Genomic DNA, 16,568 nt, shown 5'->3' on the forward strand with positions numbered 1-16,568 from the left:
TAAATTTACCTATTCTGGACATTTGATATGAATGGAATCATACAACATTTGGTCTTCTGTGATTGGCTTCCTTGGCTCAGCATAGTTCATCCATGTTGGCACGTATCAATACTACATTTATTTTTACTGTTGCTGAATAATACTCCTTTGTATGAATATGCCACGTTTTGCTGAACAGTGCCTCACCTGATGAACATTTGGGTGGTTCTGTCTCTTGGCTCTTACGACTAATACTGCTATGAACATACATATACAAGTTTTTGTGTGGATGTGTTTTTTCATTTCTTTTGTTATATATACATAGGAGTGGAATACTTGGGTCATGAGTGCTTGTCAACACTTGTTACAATCTTTTTGATTACAACCATTCTAGTGGGTATGAAGTGGTATCTCACAGTGGTTTTAATTTGCATTGCCCTGAAGACTAATGATGCTGAGTATCTTGTCAAGTGCTTATTGGTCATTTTTATATCTCCTCTGAAGAACTGTCTTTTCACGTCCTTCGTCTATTTTTTTTAATTGGGTCATTTGTATTTGTAGTGTTGAGTTTAAACTCTTACAATCTTCTTTGATGTATTCTGGATACTAGACCCTTATCAGATATATGATTTGTAAGTATGCTCTTCCATTCTGAGAATAGACATTACTATTTTCAGCACAAACGTTTTAATTTTGAGGTAGACCGATTTATCTATTTTTTTTCACTTGTGCTTTTGATTTCGCTACTTAAACCATTGCCTAATCCAAGTCACAAAGATTTACTTTTATGTTGTCTTCTAAAAGTTCTATAGTTTTAGCTCTACATTTAAGACTATTATCCATTTGAGTTCATTTTTTGTGTAGGGTGGGAGGTAAGATTCTAACTTCGTTTTTCATGTGTCTAAATATTGCACTGTCCGAGGATCGTTTGTTGAAAAGATTAGTTATTTATTATAAATTGTCTTAATACTCTTGTCAAAAAACAATTGACCATAAATACAAGGCATTATTTCTGGACTCTTAGTGCCCTTTCATTGGTTGACACATCTATCTTTATGCCAGTGCTTCACTGTCTTGATTACTGTAGTTTTGTAGTTAAGTTTTGAGATCAGAAAGTATGAGTCCTCTGCACTGTATTTTCCTGTCAAGATTATTTCTGCTATGCTATTCGTTTCAATTTCCTTATGAATTTTAAGTTCAGATTGTCAATTCCTCCAAACAAACAAAATAAGACTGGGAATTTGATAGGGATTGCATTGAATCTATGAATCAATTTTGAGAATATTGTTTCTTAGTAATATTAAACCTTCTAATCAATAAATGTGAGATGTATTTCCATTTATTTAGATCTCCGTGAATTTCTTTCCAAAATGATCTATAATGTCATGTACAAGTGTCACAGTTCTTTTAAGAATTTTATTCTTTAAAAAATAATAATTTTACTCTTTTTTGATGTAGCTCATGTTTTACTGAACTTTTATTTAGTCTGATTGTATTTACTGATTAGAAGTTTCCAAGAATTTCTAAACTCATTGTAATGTGGCTTTGTACAGTTAGGAAACTTTTGTGACGAAGAAAATAGTTTATTGTCATTTATGTGCTCCCATTTTTGTTGTCAAAAGATTTTGCTCCTTTAAGAAAAAAAATCCTATGTTTCTTTGCTCTCTGATTTTAAAATAAATAATTCAATATTGCTGTAACTGCTACTGTAGTTGAAACATATCAGTGATACTATAAAAAATTATTTGTTTTATCCAGTTGGTCTTCAAATCTTGCTGACTATACTCGAAGATGTCTCTTAAATGCATCATCCCTTTCTTTCTATTTTGTGTTAGGTAGCCCTAATTATTAAATGCTTTTCTTGTGGTATTCTTTTGTTGTTGCTGTTAGCTTTCTCATTGTTTCCCCATCCTCTGGCCTCTAATATTTTGTACTCACAAACCTTTTTTATGACCCCCTGCAGACAGATTATTTTTTCCTCTTTCTGTGATTTCATAATATAAAGTGCTTATTAGCGCAATACCTTTCTCCGAGAAAACTCTCAAAAATTGGCACCTATCAACATCGCTGATTATCTGTTCAGATGGTATTGCCTTTGTCATATTCTTCACCGTTCATAACATTTTCTCACTTCTCTTCCCTTAGATTCCCACCCTACTTAGACTGTAAATCTTTTGATAGCAACAAGTCCTCACCTTTCTATGTTCAGGGCCCACATAGTTTGGAAATAAGAAAACTGAGTAAAGTGGGGCACCTGGGTGGCTCAGTTGAGCATCTGCCTTCAGCTCAGGTCATGATCCCGGAGTCTTGGGTTAGAGCCTTGTGTCGGGCTCCCTGCTCAGTGGGGGAGTCTCCTTCCCCCTCTCTCTCGGTCCCTCCTCCCCCTGCTCATGCTCTCTCTCTCTCAAATAAATAAAGTCTTAAAAAAAAAAAAAAAGAAAACTGAGTTAAGTTGTAAGAGTACAACTGAAAAAAGTTGTGATTGTAAATGAAGTAATCTGCCTTGCTTTCATGGCTGTCAAATTATGGATAGTAGTAACTTGGTGAGGGCTTTATGGATCAACAAATAAGATACTACAATTTTCTCAAGTTTGAAGTGGTCTTTTTTTTGACTTGCCTATTCCTCTTAGGCTTCCAAAGACATACGCATTTTTGTTTTTATTTATTTTTTTATTGGGAGGTGAGGGGCAGAGGGAGAGGGAGAGAGAATCCTAAGTAGGCTCTATGCCCAGCATGAAGCCTGATGTGTAGGACTAGATCTCACAGCCCTGAGATCTTGACCTGAGCCAAAATCAAGAGTTGGACACTTAACCGACTGAGCCACCCAGGTGCCCCGACGTATGCATTTTTAAAGAAGACATACTCCTGGCTTTATTTTACAATTTGGTTTTATCTGTTCCATTTGCATAATGAGGGGAAGTCATCGTACAGGAATTTAAGCGAAGTGAAAAATAAGTGCTCAATTCTAATGTACAAAACCTGAATCTGAGATGCTAATTTTTAAAAATAATTATTTTCATTCTGAATAACAACGACATGCACTGCAATATTTATATTACTTCCAGTTATTTGTACCACATGCTTATGGTGTTTGTTGGGTTTTTCTTCCTAATTCTTTTGGTTAAGATACTACTTTTGTACTAATATTTTACTAGTAGGATATTAAGATACAATTCATTCTTCATTTCAATTTCATACCTTCTTTTCCTGTAACACATAGCAAATGCCATTCTCTTATTTTTAAGCTCATCTTTGGATTCCACTGTTCCCTATGCTTCTCCTTATCCTTTTCAGTGGTAAAGTCTGTGACTGTAAGGAGCATGTCTTAGTTTTCTTTGTCTCTCAAATGCTTAAGCCGACATTGAATGAATGTATTTTTTAAAGTATCCCATGGTTTGTTTATCATATAATTTAAAATTGAGAATCTAAATATTTTTCAAAGGGAGGAGAATTTCTGAAAGTCATTTCTTTCTTAGCATCTTAACATCCAAACTCTGCTTGCTCACAAGATGACTTAATCAGCACCATATCAGAGACAGCTTGCTGTGTTTACCATTGTTAGTTGGGCCAGCATATGTCCAAAACAGTTGGAATGAGAAAAACAGCATTGACTTGGAGCCAAACTAGAGAGAGGTGGGAAAAAAGAGTTTTTAGCTATTAAACAGGACCAAATGCTTTGGACAGTATAGGGTACTTTGGTGGGGGGGAGGAGGGGTGGGGTGATTTAGCTAAAAAAGAAAGGTTTGTTCATCTCTAAATGCACTGAAATAATAAAAATAAACTGGTGATGAGGCTTTAATGTTAATTCTGTGAGACTTTGTAAATAATGTTATCTTTTTATGTTAACCAAAAAAGGAAATTCTAAGATATTTAAATTGTGGGTAATTTTTTTCAGTTTTACTTTTCAACTTCAGTTGGTTTCTTTTTTTTTATTCCTAATTACTGGCAATATTCTGTGACTTTATTAAGCAATGGGAGTGCCTTTGATATCCATCACATTTCATAGTATCAGAATAATATACCTGATTTTTTTCAAATTGGATATCGTATTGCCCTATAGCACTTGTAAGTGAGGAAGATGTTTATTCTTATTTTATAAGCAATGAATTACAAAATATAGGTATTTATGTTCCTTACACCCCACTGAGAAACAACTCTTGTAGAAAAAGATATGTTTTCATTGAAACAGAAAATGGAAACTAATGTTTTGCTATTTACAATGGAGGGTTTGATGAAAAGTTTCCAAACGCCACAATCAAGGAATAAAACAATTTTGACCATAATTGGGTTTTGTATCTCAGGCGAAGCCTGCCCTAGCGTAATTTTTAATTAGATAAACCTTTTCTAAAGGAGTTTCTATTTTCCATTCTGTCATTTTCTCCTATTTGGTAGGAGTTCTTCTCTTCCCTCCTAAGACCCCTTCTTTTCTCTGGTCAGAACCTGCTCTGCTGGTTATTGATTTACCCAAAGAGGTCAGTGAAGGCCAACAGTAATTGCCTCCCTCATGAGATAGACTTTCTGATAGAGACTAATAAATATTCTATATAATTTGGGGGTGGAGAGAATAGCTCTGGCACTAGAAAGAGGCTTGAGAATCATCACTTCAGCCTCTTTGTTTTATTTGTTTTCTACATGAGGAACCAAAGTCCCACAGAAATAGAGTGATCAAGATTAGAACTGCACACGGAGTTCTGCCATGTTCTGCTTCAATCCTTTGACAAGATATTGGGCATGAGCCAGTGATGGAAAGAAGATTGATTGATTAATTTATACATTTATTTGTTCTCTAAAACAACGGGGTCCCATGACTGAGTCAGGTGAAACACAGACATGTTTTTAACAATATGATCTTACCAATGCGTTTGGGGAAAGCATTTTCAGAGTAGCATAAAAGATGGAAAGGAGGTTTGTACCCTGGGACGTGGAGGTGAGGGTACACAGAGAAGGGAGGGAACTCTGTATTCTCAATCAGAATCCCTCAGGCCCGGAGGCTTGGTTATCAGGTCAAGTGTGTCAGGCCTGGCTTCCTCTTTTCTGAAGATGAGTTCTTCTTAGGAGGTGCCTTAGTCTTTTATGCAAATGGACATCTGCTGTGCCAGCCCCACCTGCTCTCCAGACATGCCCAGAAATTTCTGAACCTTGGCTTTGACTAAATCCTGCCTCCTGCCAACTTTACCTTGAGACGAAGAAACCCAACTGAACAGCCTACATCGATCGAACAGACACATGCCTAACTCAGCAGGTTGAATTTCCTTACTGACCTCAGGAATCACACGGGGTTCTAGCTCCTTCCTTCTCCCCCCTACACTGGCAGGGAAGGAAAACCTGAGTAACCCCTATACAACTGCATTTCTTTTAGGATAAATAAAACTTGCATCTATTTTTTGTTCTCTCTTATTTCTTTTGTTTCATCAAGGCAATATTTACTTTTTAAATTTTCTTTCAATGATTACAAATTCCAAACCATTGATTTAAAGTATTTTTTTGAAAACTAAACGTAAATTTTTGTTTAACAAATGAGTTCTCAAGCTGCTGAGTCTCCTTTACCAGTCTGATCTACATTATGTTATGAATTCTGTGGAAAATAAAATTGAAACCATTGGATTCAGAATGGCTTTGCTAAGCTCTATGATTAGCAATGTATTTCCTATGATCTTGGGTTACATTAATTTAAAATTACATTAATATCTGGAAGAACATTTGGGTTACTATTTTTTTCCATAAGTTTTTTTTTTTCCTTACAATGCTAACTGCTAGGGCTATTTTGTTTGAGGCACCGAATTTCTTAGTGGTTTGGCTACAGATCTATCACTAGGGCATAATAGCCAACCTTGTAGTAGTGTTATTGTAGCTTTGAGGTACATGTGATGTTTCTTTAAAACCTCAAGGTTTTAAAATATTCAGTATAAACTAAATCAACCCACACATTATTAACAAAAATTTTAATGTCAAATAAACACAATATCCTGTAATTTCTAATCATTCCTTTTGTAAACTCATTCAAATGTTGATTTCTATAAAATGCAGTGGTCTTTTGAATCCATATAGACAGATAGATAGATACATATATATATATATGTACACAATATAATTACATAGCAACTGCTACGCAGATGGGAGCAGTCTATGTTCTTTATTTTATTAAAAGAAATTTCAGTTGAGCAAATATTTGTTCTAGATCTAGCTTCATGCAGGGTATGTTATCTCTGCTTCACGGAAAAGAGATAAATTAGAAGGAAAACCTACCTGAATTGTTTAGTATGGAATATGATAAAGTGACTTCCATTTAACATCATTCTAAATTAATATTTACCATGAATTTAAGTAAGCAAAATAAAATAGCACTTAAAATAAAGACGTTGTATACGTGACCTTGCAAAATTAACTTAAACCTGTCTAGTGTTCCTTATTACCACCTGTAAACTGGGGATAATAATAAGGCTGCTGTATGACATGAAGAAAATTCATGCAAAGATTGTAACCAGTGCTCAGCACATACTGCTCACTTAAAAATTCCATCATCCTTATTTATTTGTTTTCCAGTTAACCGCTTAATGCGAAGAAGAAGCAACAACGCCTAAAACTAATATATCAATCCAATGAAAATACTTAGAGCTTCTTTCCTGTCAGCCTATTTTGCTTCCTAATTATGTAGAGTAGAGAATAGAGGCGGCTTAGACATTTGATTATCACAGGGAAGCATCACTGTGTGACAATAAAAAATTGGCTACAGATTCTCTGCAACAGGTGGGACAGACTTTTTCTGTCAGGGGCAGGTAGTAAATATTTTAGGTTTTGCAGGCCATCCTGCCTCTGTGGCACTCCCCCCTGACTTTGTAGTCGGAAAGCAGCTATAGCCTATATGCAAATGAATGAGAGTGCCTGTGTTCCAATAAAACTTTATTTAAGAACACTGGAGTTTGAATTCCAAATAATCTTCACATGTCTTTTCTTTTTTTTCTTTTTTTTTTAAACCATTCAAGAATGTGAAAGCCATTCTTGGGTCATAGGTGGTAAACAAAACAAAACAAAACAAAACAAAAAACAGGGGGCTGACTGGGGCCCCTGAGCCATAGTTTGCTGACCCCTGCTCTGCAGAATCCTGTTTGTTTTTAATACCTTAAATAGCTTGTTTCTTATACTTGGTTTGTACAGAGTGTAGCACTTCAAGTTGTAGACTGATCATCTCAAAGCTGTGCTTAAAATATTGAGAAGTGTTTTGTAATGCTGACAGTTCTCTGAATACAGGCCATTCCTATAAACAGATACTATGAGTTCTACCAGAAATAGAAATTTTAATGATATCTAATTAAATAGAAATGAACAGAGAAAAATTATTACACTTTCTTATGCCAGATTATGAAGGTCTTTAATTAATGCACAGAAACAGATATATTGATTTCTACTTATTTATATATATACTTTTTTAAATCAGATTTTTCTGACAACTTCAGGGCTTTCTTTGAGGTAGACCCTTCCACTTACCTTCTAAGTTGTGCCTTAATGCCTAGAGATCATCCCTCATAAGGCACAGCGAATCATACACCGAAAAAGCTCTGAAATCAGAAAAAAATAAACCACCACAGTCTATCCTGTCAAATCTTTTCTCACACTGTCAAAAAACAGCTGCCTCTTCCTTTTTGTTACTACTTACTTTCTTCAATTAAAAAAGTAATCTAAAAATTTATGAACAACACATTTAAATCTCATTAACACTATTTAAAGTTAATTATGAGTCAGTATCACCACCTCAGATACAATCCAAGGGGATTTAGTTAATCAAGTACTAAACATAACTTCATTATTAGGCAGTCTTTACCTGGGAGTTAATGGATTCAGATTGGAAAGTTAGATGAATTAAAAAAAAAAATTGTCTAGACTCAACAGAATTTTCTTATAGCTAAAAGAAAAGGATGAAATACCAAATACGCACTTCCTAAATACAGAATTGTTTCTTAAAAAAGCATCGAAACACAGGTGTTAAGAAAGAAGCTTTGAACTCACCTGAAAATACACAAATGTGTCAAAATATACAGAAATGTGTTCTACTACAGATCTCTCTATTGTATGTATTGGCAAATACAAGTAAATGGTTCTCTTTACCTCTAAAAATAAAAATATGGGATATCATTTTAACAAAAAAACCTTTCAGTCTTGTTTATACCAAGGTTTACGCCAGCCTGAACTGCATAGAGATTAAATTGGATACCTGTTCTGTAGCGCTCATGAGTGGGAGTGGAGTGGCTAAGATCGTGACTCTGGAGCTGAACGGTGTCTGTTTTCATGCCTGTTGTACCATTTAGTGCCTGTGTGACTCTGGCCAAGTTCCTCTGTGGCCTCCATTTCCCTCATCTGTGAGTAAGGATCATAATCGTGTCTACCCCATGGAACCAGAGAGTCCAACCTCATACGGTGTTGTACAAAAGAATGAATGAATTAACATTTATTTTATAAAACATTCAGAACAGTGTGTGGCACATAATAAGCAGTGGTATTGGTGTTGGCTTCATAATTTAAATTAAAAGAAAGCAACTCTCCAGACTGACTAACATTATGGTATCTTTGTTCTTAACCAAGTTTAGAAAGCCAAATTTGGAATCGGCATAGGGAAGTCACATTTTATTAGAATGCTCAAGCCCTGAAAACTTTGCATAATTCCAAGCTTGCATAATTATTTTGAAACTCACATATATTCAACGTGCTTCCTGACAAAGGATAGTGGGTATTTCTACTTATGAGCAGAAGTGGTGCCACCATGTGGCATAAACACAGGTGCCAGTGCATTTGTCTGGCTAGATTTGAAATTATGCAACGTTAGATGAATTTTTTATTTTTTAACATTTACTTTTCCCCCCAAATTGTATGTACAAAGTGAAACTTTATTATTTCCAATTCAAAAATTCCAAATTCCCATAATTCCATGACACAGTAATGCCATGTTCTTTGAAAGAGCAGTAATATAATTTGCTTCTGATTTGAATTTAGCAAATAAAGAAATAATGCAGTTAGAACAGTGATTTTCAAACTGAATTCCTTGGAGTCTGGATTCCCAGGGGAAGGAACCAGAGCGGTTCCCCCTGAAGAGTTGTGCTCCTGCTGGTTTTATACGTTGGGGCTATTCATAAGATTTTATTTGAAGAAAGTGTCCAGTTATTGAAAGAAATGTTTCTAAAAGCCAGCGCAATCCTATATTTAGAAGGTTTTAGTGGGACTTAAAGATTTTTCGTTTTGTAATAAAGATTTCCTCAGAACTTAACAAACAACCCAGACCTGGAGAAGGAAAAAAAAAGAAGAGTGCATTGGTTGAAATCCTATTCCCATTCTGTAGGATTGAAGATTAGAGGATAGAAAGGAAAAGACATGGTTTGGATCAAAGAGGAAAAGAAGGGAAGCATCATGCCCAGCATTTCTGCTCTTGTTACCCTCCTACTTTCCTGCACCTTTCAATACACACTGTTGTCTTGAATATATTAAAGCACTGAAACTCTCAGAAAAGACTGAAATATTTTTTTCCTGGTTAAAGGTAATTTTCCTGGCAGATTATAAGAAGCAATAAAAGCTCTTTTTCTCTATCAAGAAAGAACACAGTTACATACTTCCACAAACAAGGGTTGCTGATTAAGAGTAGGAACGCATTTTTTTTTTTAAAAATTGCATTTTCTGAATAAACAAACGTAATTGGGACATGGAGAGAGTTGTTAGAGAGGGGTATCTGCTGAGAGAGCTATTTGGTCAATCATTATTCATTAACCTGAAACTTATGTATTAAACTTATCTTACATGTCAGATGACGGACTAGAACATGGAGTTAGAAGGGAATCTGCTGCTTCAAATATTAGGTTTTCATAATAAGAAGGAAGTATTGTTAGCCCTTTGCAAATAGTAACAATTAAGTAATTATCTGTAACCTAGAAGAACATGTAAGTTGTAGGAAAAAATATGGTGAAGGAAACAGTGTCCTCCCTTCATTGTAACTCTTGTCAAGGTCAGTTTGCTTGTCCCAGGTGATGAGTGTTCTATGTGGCTAAATAAATAACTTTTTGGATTAATATTTATATTTTCTATTTTAAAACACTAAAATTTCTCATCTACTGAAGGCTTCATTTACAGGTACTGTTATGTCAGGTTGAATTTTTACCTCAAATTACAAAATAATATGTATTAGGTGCTTTGCTCCTATTACCTGGAAGTCACAGAAATTGGCTTGATCTTGTTTCCATACTGCAAGAAGCTCAATGAAGCTTTTACTTGGTTCTCAAATAGTGAGGAGCCAGCAAACACTGCAATAGTTTAGAACTAAGTGGGTATTACAAATGAGTTGGCAATTCATGTTTGTGTTATGGTTTGTTATGACTGCTTAATTCAAAAGCATATTTGCAGAGAGGGAATTTGAATTAAGTAAATCAAAATAGTAAGGCTTTGATTAAAAAGTTAGCTTTCTTTAACTTAAATGTTGATATTTCAAGGCCTACTGAAATTTTAGTCATTTGTGGTTATTTTTGTTTCCTGTTCAGACCCTTGGGAAATAAGAGAATAGTAAATCAAAGCCCAGATTGCTTCTTGCATTTATTTTCTTTTCATTTATGCCATGTATTCGTGCACTTGAAGAAACTAAAGATATGTATAACTTGAACAGAATCACTTTGAGGGAGAATTGTATTTCTGGACTAATCAATTTAAATAATTCTTGTTATAAAAAATTATTCTTAAAAAAATTATTCTTTTCATGTCCGATAATTTTCTAATTCTTTTTTATTTTATGATGATGCTATCAGTAGAGACAGTGGAAAATCAGCTAAGAGTATTTGTATTACTAAGGGGATATTGGGCAGCTTTGTCATCAGACTGAGGACGTATTACTTGTTTTCCCCTTCCCCATGTTTGATGTTAGGTACACTCAAATTTACTAATTTATTTTTTCAAAGAAAATGTGCTTTCCAAGACAGAAAGGACACTATGCATTTCAATGAAAAGCCTTCAATAAAGGGTGTTCTGTATTTTTTTTTAAATCAATTATTGGTTGGGTGCCTGGGTAGTTCAGTGGGTTAGCGTCTGTGTTCTGCTCAGATCAAGTCCCGCATCGGGCTCCCTGCTCTGCGGGGAGCCTGCTTCTCCCTCTGCCTCTGCCCCTGCTTCCCTCTCTCTCTTTCTGTCTCTCAAGAAAAAATAAATAAAATTTTTGAAAAATTTAAATCAATTATTGGCTATTTTAGATAAAACAAAGAATTTTGATTAAATAACTTCAGGAGGATTTATTCTTTTCTATTTACATTTAGTAATTTAATTCTTCATTTTTCAAATTCGAGACGAAAAATTTCTGAGTTTACCAAATGCTGGCCTAATTTTCTGATTAATAGAACGTTGGATGATCATTTACAAATTAAGCCTTACTGTTTAGATAATTCTGCACATGGCCTGTTCTTGGTGATCCCTGCTGAGACAAACAGCATGGGTGGGTAAATTTTATTTTACTTGGGGCTCCCACCCCACTTCCATGGTTGTCACCTGTCAGTACTCTGGGATCTGGGAAATGTGAAATGACACGTTAAATAGAAAAATATTTGAGGTCATTTTTTTTCAAATACTTACTCACTATTGCTGGAAACGCATTCAGTTATCAATAATTTAAACAGCCAAATAATATTTATCTGAAATTCAAGCGGTCATAAAGACCTAATAAGTAATTGCTTTAGGATTTTAATTGGGCATATGTATATGTGTGCATATGTGCACATGTATTTCTGATTTCATTCCCATATGATTCTTCTGACCATGGAGAGTCCTGGCGAGAAAACAGAAGAGGGCCTAGGTGGGATTCTGGAACACCAACATCATTGCCTTTCATGTGTCATGTTTTCTACATAAGTTAATAGGTTGATCTTCTGTGGCAAAATATGAGTTCTCTGAAGGCTTTCCTTACTTCTCTTGCTGACTAAAAACTTTTTTGTTACTTCATAGGGCTTTACAAATACTTGCTGAATAAAGGAGTTAATGAAAAATGATGTTAACCTGATGATACATAAAAGCAATGACTACAATGTTGTTTTAGATACATACAGCCCTAGGTAGTCTCTGATGTTTTCTTTAGATAGTATAATACTTAAGAATTTGTGCTGCAGTATGGTTATTGAGAAAAAAGACTTGTTAAACAGATACAAACATCAGATAGCTTTATGCTCTGATATAACCAACAGGATATAAGGAGTAAAAATGTAAATAAAATTACAAAATTGTATATATGTAGTTCCAAAACATTCTTAGAAGGGGGTGGAAGGTGACAGCAGGATTTCAGAAAAGGGAATATTGAGGCGATTTAAATGGGTTTAAATCAAGTTCATGGAGTTGAGGGAAGAAAAAGACTTGAGTTTTTCAGTTTATTTTCCAAAACCCATGGATGCTACCTGAAAAAACTCTCTTCAGTGATCAAAATAACCAATGACAAGTGTCAGTGAAGCTAGGATCTATCCCCCATTGCAAAGCAAACTCTTAAGATTGCTCATGGTGGGAGGAGCGCCTGGGTGGCTCCGTTGTTAAGCGTCTGCCTTCGGCTCAGGTCATGATCCCAGGGTCCTGGGATCGAGCCCCACATCAGGCTCTCTGCTCAGCGGGAAGCCTGCTTCTTCCTCTCCCACTCCCCCCTGCTTGTGATCCTTCTCTCGCTGTCTCTCTCTCTGTCAAATAATTAAATAAAATCTTAAAAAAAAAAAAAAAGATTGCTCATGGTAGGATTGACAGATAGTGCTATAGTTAGGACAAAATCTATAATGTGCTACTTACGGATTTCATCTACGCATTCCCCGAGACCTCTTCAATTTCTGTTCCAGAAGGCTCACAATGAAAGCTGCTTATGTTAGCTGATCAGATGATCAGAGCAACATTTATTTCTCCCCAAATCTAGCACTTGTAGTTCATATGTCCACTTGCCATTGGTTGTGGACAATCCCTTCCTTGGTATAAAGAACTTAATTTCCATGTAAACTGGCTCTGGGCAGCATTGGTGATGCTCCACCCCGAGGTGTAGCTGCTGTAACTATGAATATTAACGGAGATAAACATGGTCCTTGTTTTTATTGCATTTTTTCAAGTTTTAATTTGTAGCTGAGTTGACACATACAAATGGTGGTGAGATTGTGCCTATGCCAATTGCTTGTGAAAACCTGTAGTTTGCACTCTGCTGCTTTGGGATTTCATTTCAGAGGAGCGGCATGAACAGTCTTCAGCCATAGTTGTCATAGTTGTAAATGGTCAAAATTGTGCATCCTTAGAATTTTTCCATCCGTGGGGTTTGCCAGTGGTTCACTTAAAACAGTCTTAAAAAGAATGGATTCTTGTTTGTAAGTCAGCTGACAAAGAGCAACCAAAGATTTCTGGTCTTGAACATACGAAAGTTCTCCCTACTTAACTGTGCTATAAATAAAGTATCTAAAGTGAAGACTTAAACACTCCATGGTGACTAAGTTATCCTTCAAACTCTGAATTAACACTTTAAAAAATATTTTTAAAAATGTGTTGAAGAAATTAAGTTACAACTATAAACAGGGCATGTATGTTGCTTATATAGGTGTGATTATTATACACATCTATATGATTTGAGATTTTTATTTTGAAATGGGAGATTTTTGTTTCCATGTTCATTAAAAACTAAAAACTATTTCCAAAACAAAATTGCATGAGTTGATTAATGCTAAACAGAAGAAGACATAACTATCCAAGAAACAATTAAGAAAGACACTGGAGAAGGAATGAACAGGGCTTTGTAAAGTGATAATTAAGACTAGTTAATGTATATTTGGAAATGTTCTGACTGGGAATTTGGTATTAGAATGACAATATAAATATCACATATATATGTGTTGGCATGTAGTTGAAATCTCAGACAAACATAGTGAGTCCAAATAAAGTAGTGAGGTCTCGAGCTAAAGTAATTGAGATCTGTTAAGAAAACATGATTTGTTTATAACTAGTGCTACTAATAACTACAATTTGTTTGCATCAACTTCTTTCTAACTTATGTATCACTGGCACCTGTTCTAAGTAATTTATAAGGAATTTGCATGTTCCTAGACAAGAGATGTTATGAATAGAGATGATTCCATTTCCTCACTGTTAAAATTGGTTGTAAATTTTTTCTTGTAAGTTGATTATTTCTAATTACGATAATACAGCAACTGTGGACAATGCCCTTTCTTTCACATTCTGTGATATGAAAGTGACTGTAACTTGTTGAAACTTAGCCCTGGTCTTGTGTTACTATTATTGCTCCTGGGGAGGCTTATTAGCCTGTCACAGATGCTGTAAGAAAAATCCATCACTTCTTTTGGAATACGATGAGTCTTTGCCACCCACAATGCAATTAATGTTAAAAATAGAAAGAATGGTTATGATACGATTATGATTAGCCAGAGATGAGCTATTGTCCATGTAACAGAACTAATCCAGCAGGCCAAAGATGACCTACACAGAACCATCAGTTTGCTGATTGCCATTTCTCTCTGAGTTTGATGAAATATTCATGCCTTTGCTCTCCTCTCTGCAAGCACTATTGATTTCTTGTATAAACGCTGCTATATTTAGTCTAGACAAATGGAATGTGGATTGCTGCTGAATAAATTGGATGAAAGACTGGGATCTTGCTTGCCACTTTCTCTCAGTCTTGGGCAATTATTTATAATCAAGAGCAGTTTTTGTAAGTTGAGGGTGATTTTTCACAATTTAGTGATTAGTCTCTGAACAAAGGCAGGCAGTTAGACACAATCATTTCTGTTGGGATAGCAGGTTAAGAAGTCAAATTACCCTTTGAGGTTTACAATAGATGTTTTGGAGAGTTCTGGGACTTTTCCCCCCCTTATCTTGTTTTGTGGGGAGGGGTTTTTTAGGGATTTGATATTCACGGTTTATGGATGATAAGAATGCCAACAAGAAGAGACCCCAGGGTCTCCTGAAAATTCTACATTGTGTCTTTATAGGGTTAAATTCTGACCTTTGTTTTTTGGGATTTCCATGTAAACATTGAGGGCTGTAGTTTGGCCTTTTTAATGCAAAAATGAAATACATCATTAACAGTCATTGCTTTTGGTTGGAATTATGCCAACTCTATAAATTAATGCTCAAAATCTCATGTTACTCCAGAGTCTTGATTGAAAGTTCTACATCAGACATTGCAACTAAGAAATCTTACAGGCCATCATCCTCATTTAATCCCAAACTTGTCACAATTACTATCTCTCCTTTCATAAATATCAGTGTTTTGGAAGACACCGTCCACCAAACTATGTTTTTTTAATAAATTGTTTTACCATTTTCATTAAAGTGACATGGGTAGTACTATCAATGCAAGCTTCTGATCAATACATTGAAAAGTGACCAGCGTTAGCAACCCAGGATTGGTACCAGCCCCCTCCCCACCCCACCCACAGGTGCATACCACGTGCCTTGTACACACACACAATTCAAGTGATAAGTTAGGACATTAATGTTTTATTTAGTATTTGCAGCCTTAACTTCTACAGACGAGATTTTGGTTAGCCTTTCTCGACTCACTGAAAATAGCTCTTCGATCCACATGGAAAATTAACTTTGTAGCTCCCAACCTGGAATTTACAAATCTAAGTTACTTAGAGTAGGTAGTCAGAGCATTAAATGCAATTTGGAAAAATACAGAAGAGTAAGACGGGGAAAATTATTTCTATTTCCACCCTAAATACAACTGTCTTCTGTTCTGTATCTCACCAGTCTTTACTACAAGAATTCAGAGACTAATACAATCAAAAACGCACTAGATTATATGCTCTAAGAGGGCTGAAATTTTTGTTTCTTTTGCTTTCCTACCGAACCCAACATCTAGAATCAAACCTTGGAATTTAAGATTCTCAGTAAATGTATATTGACTTAAGTTATATTTATTTAAAGAGTTATCAGAGGGTATATGTCACTTTTATTACTGTTTTTTCACTTAATGTTATAATAGCATTCTTCATGTTCCCATAAACATTACTTTTAATGATTGTGTGTTTTTCCACCATATGGATGTGACATATTTTACTTAGACAATTCCTTGTAGTTGGTGGATTTCATTTAAAATGATAATACTTCAGCAAACAGTATGAGATTGAACTGTATTTTCCTGTTACTATTGTCTCCTTAAGATATATTCTTAACAGTTGGCAAACCTGAATCAAATGGTAGAATATTTAATGATTTTTCTTACATATCACCAAATTGTTTTTCAGAAGTTTTAACCGTTTGGTAGTACCACTTGCAATATATAATTATCTACTTGGTCATATGCTTACACCACACAATGGGGCATTATACACACATATGCATATACATGAATCATATAGATGATACTTAATGTTTGGAAAATGATGCCTTACTTTGACTTAAAATTTGCATTTCTTTACTAGTAAAGGTAAATTTTTAAAAATGGTTTATTTAGGGAAACCTGGGTGGTTCAGTCGTTAAGCGTCTGCCTTCGGCTCAGGTCAGGGTCCTGAGATTGAGCCCCACATCGGGCTCCTTGCAAAGTGAGGAGCCTGCTTCTCCCTCTTTCTGCCGCTTCCTTCCCCTGCTTGTGTGCGCTCCCTCTC

At 35.3% G+C, this 16,568-nt stretch overlaps 1 protein-coding gene across 12 annotated transcripts in view; it reads left to right on the forward strand.

The window, feature by feature from the left end:
* The window catches only part of HDAC9 (histone deacetylase 9), a 911,036-nt gene that overhangs the window by 452,097 nt on the left and 442,371 nt on the right, over positions 1-16,568 (forward strand). The window lies entirely within an intron of this gene.

The sequence above is a fragment of the Halichoerus grypus genome, chromosome 12, assembly GCF_964656455.1.
Source record: "Halichoerus grypus chromosome 12, mHalGry1.hap1.1, whole genome shotgun sequence".
NCBI lineage: Eukaryota > Metazoa > Chordata > Mammalia > Carnivora > Phocidae > Halichoerus > Halichoerus grypus.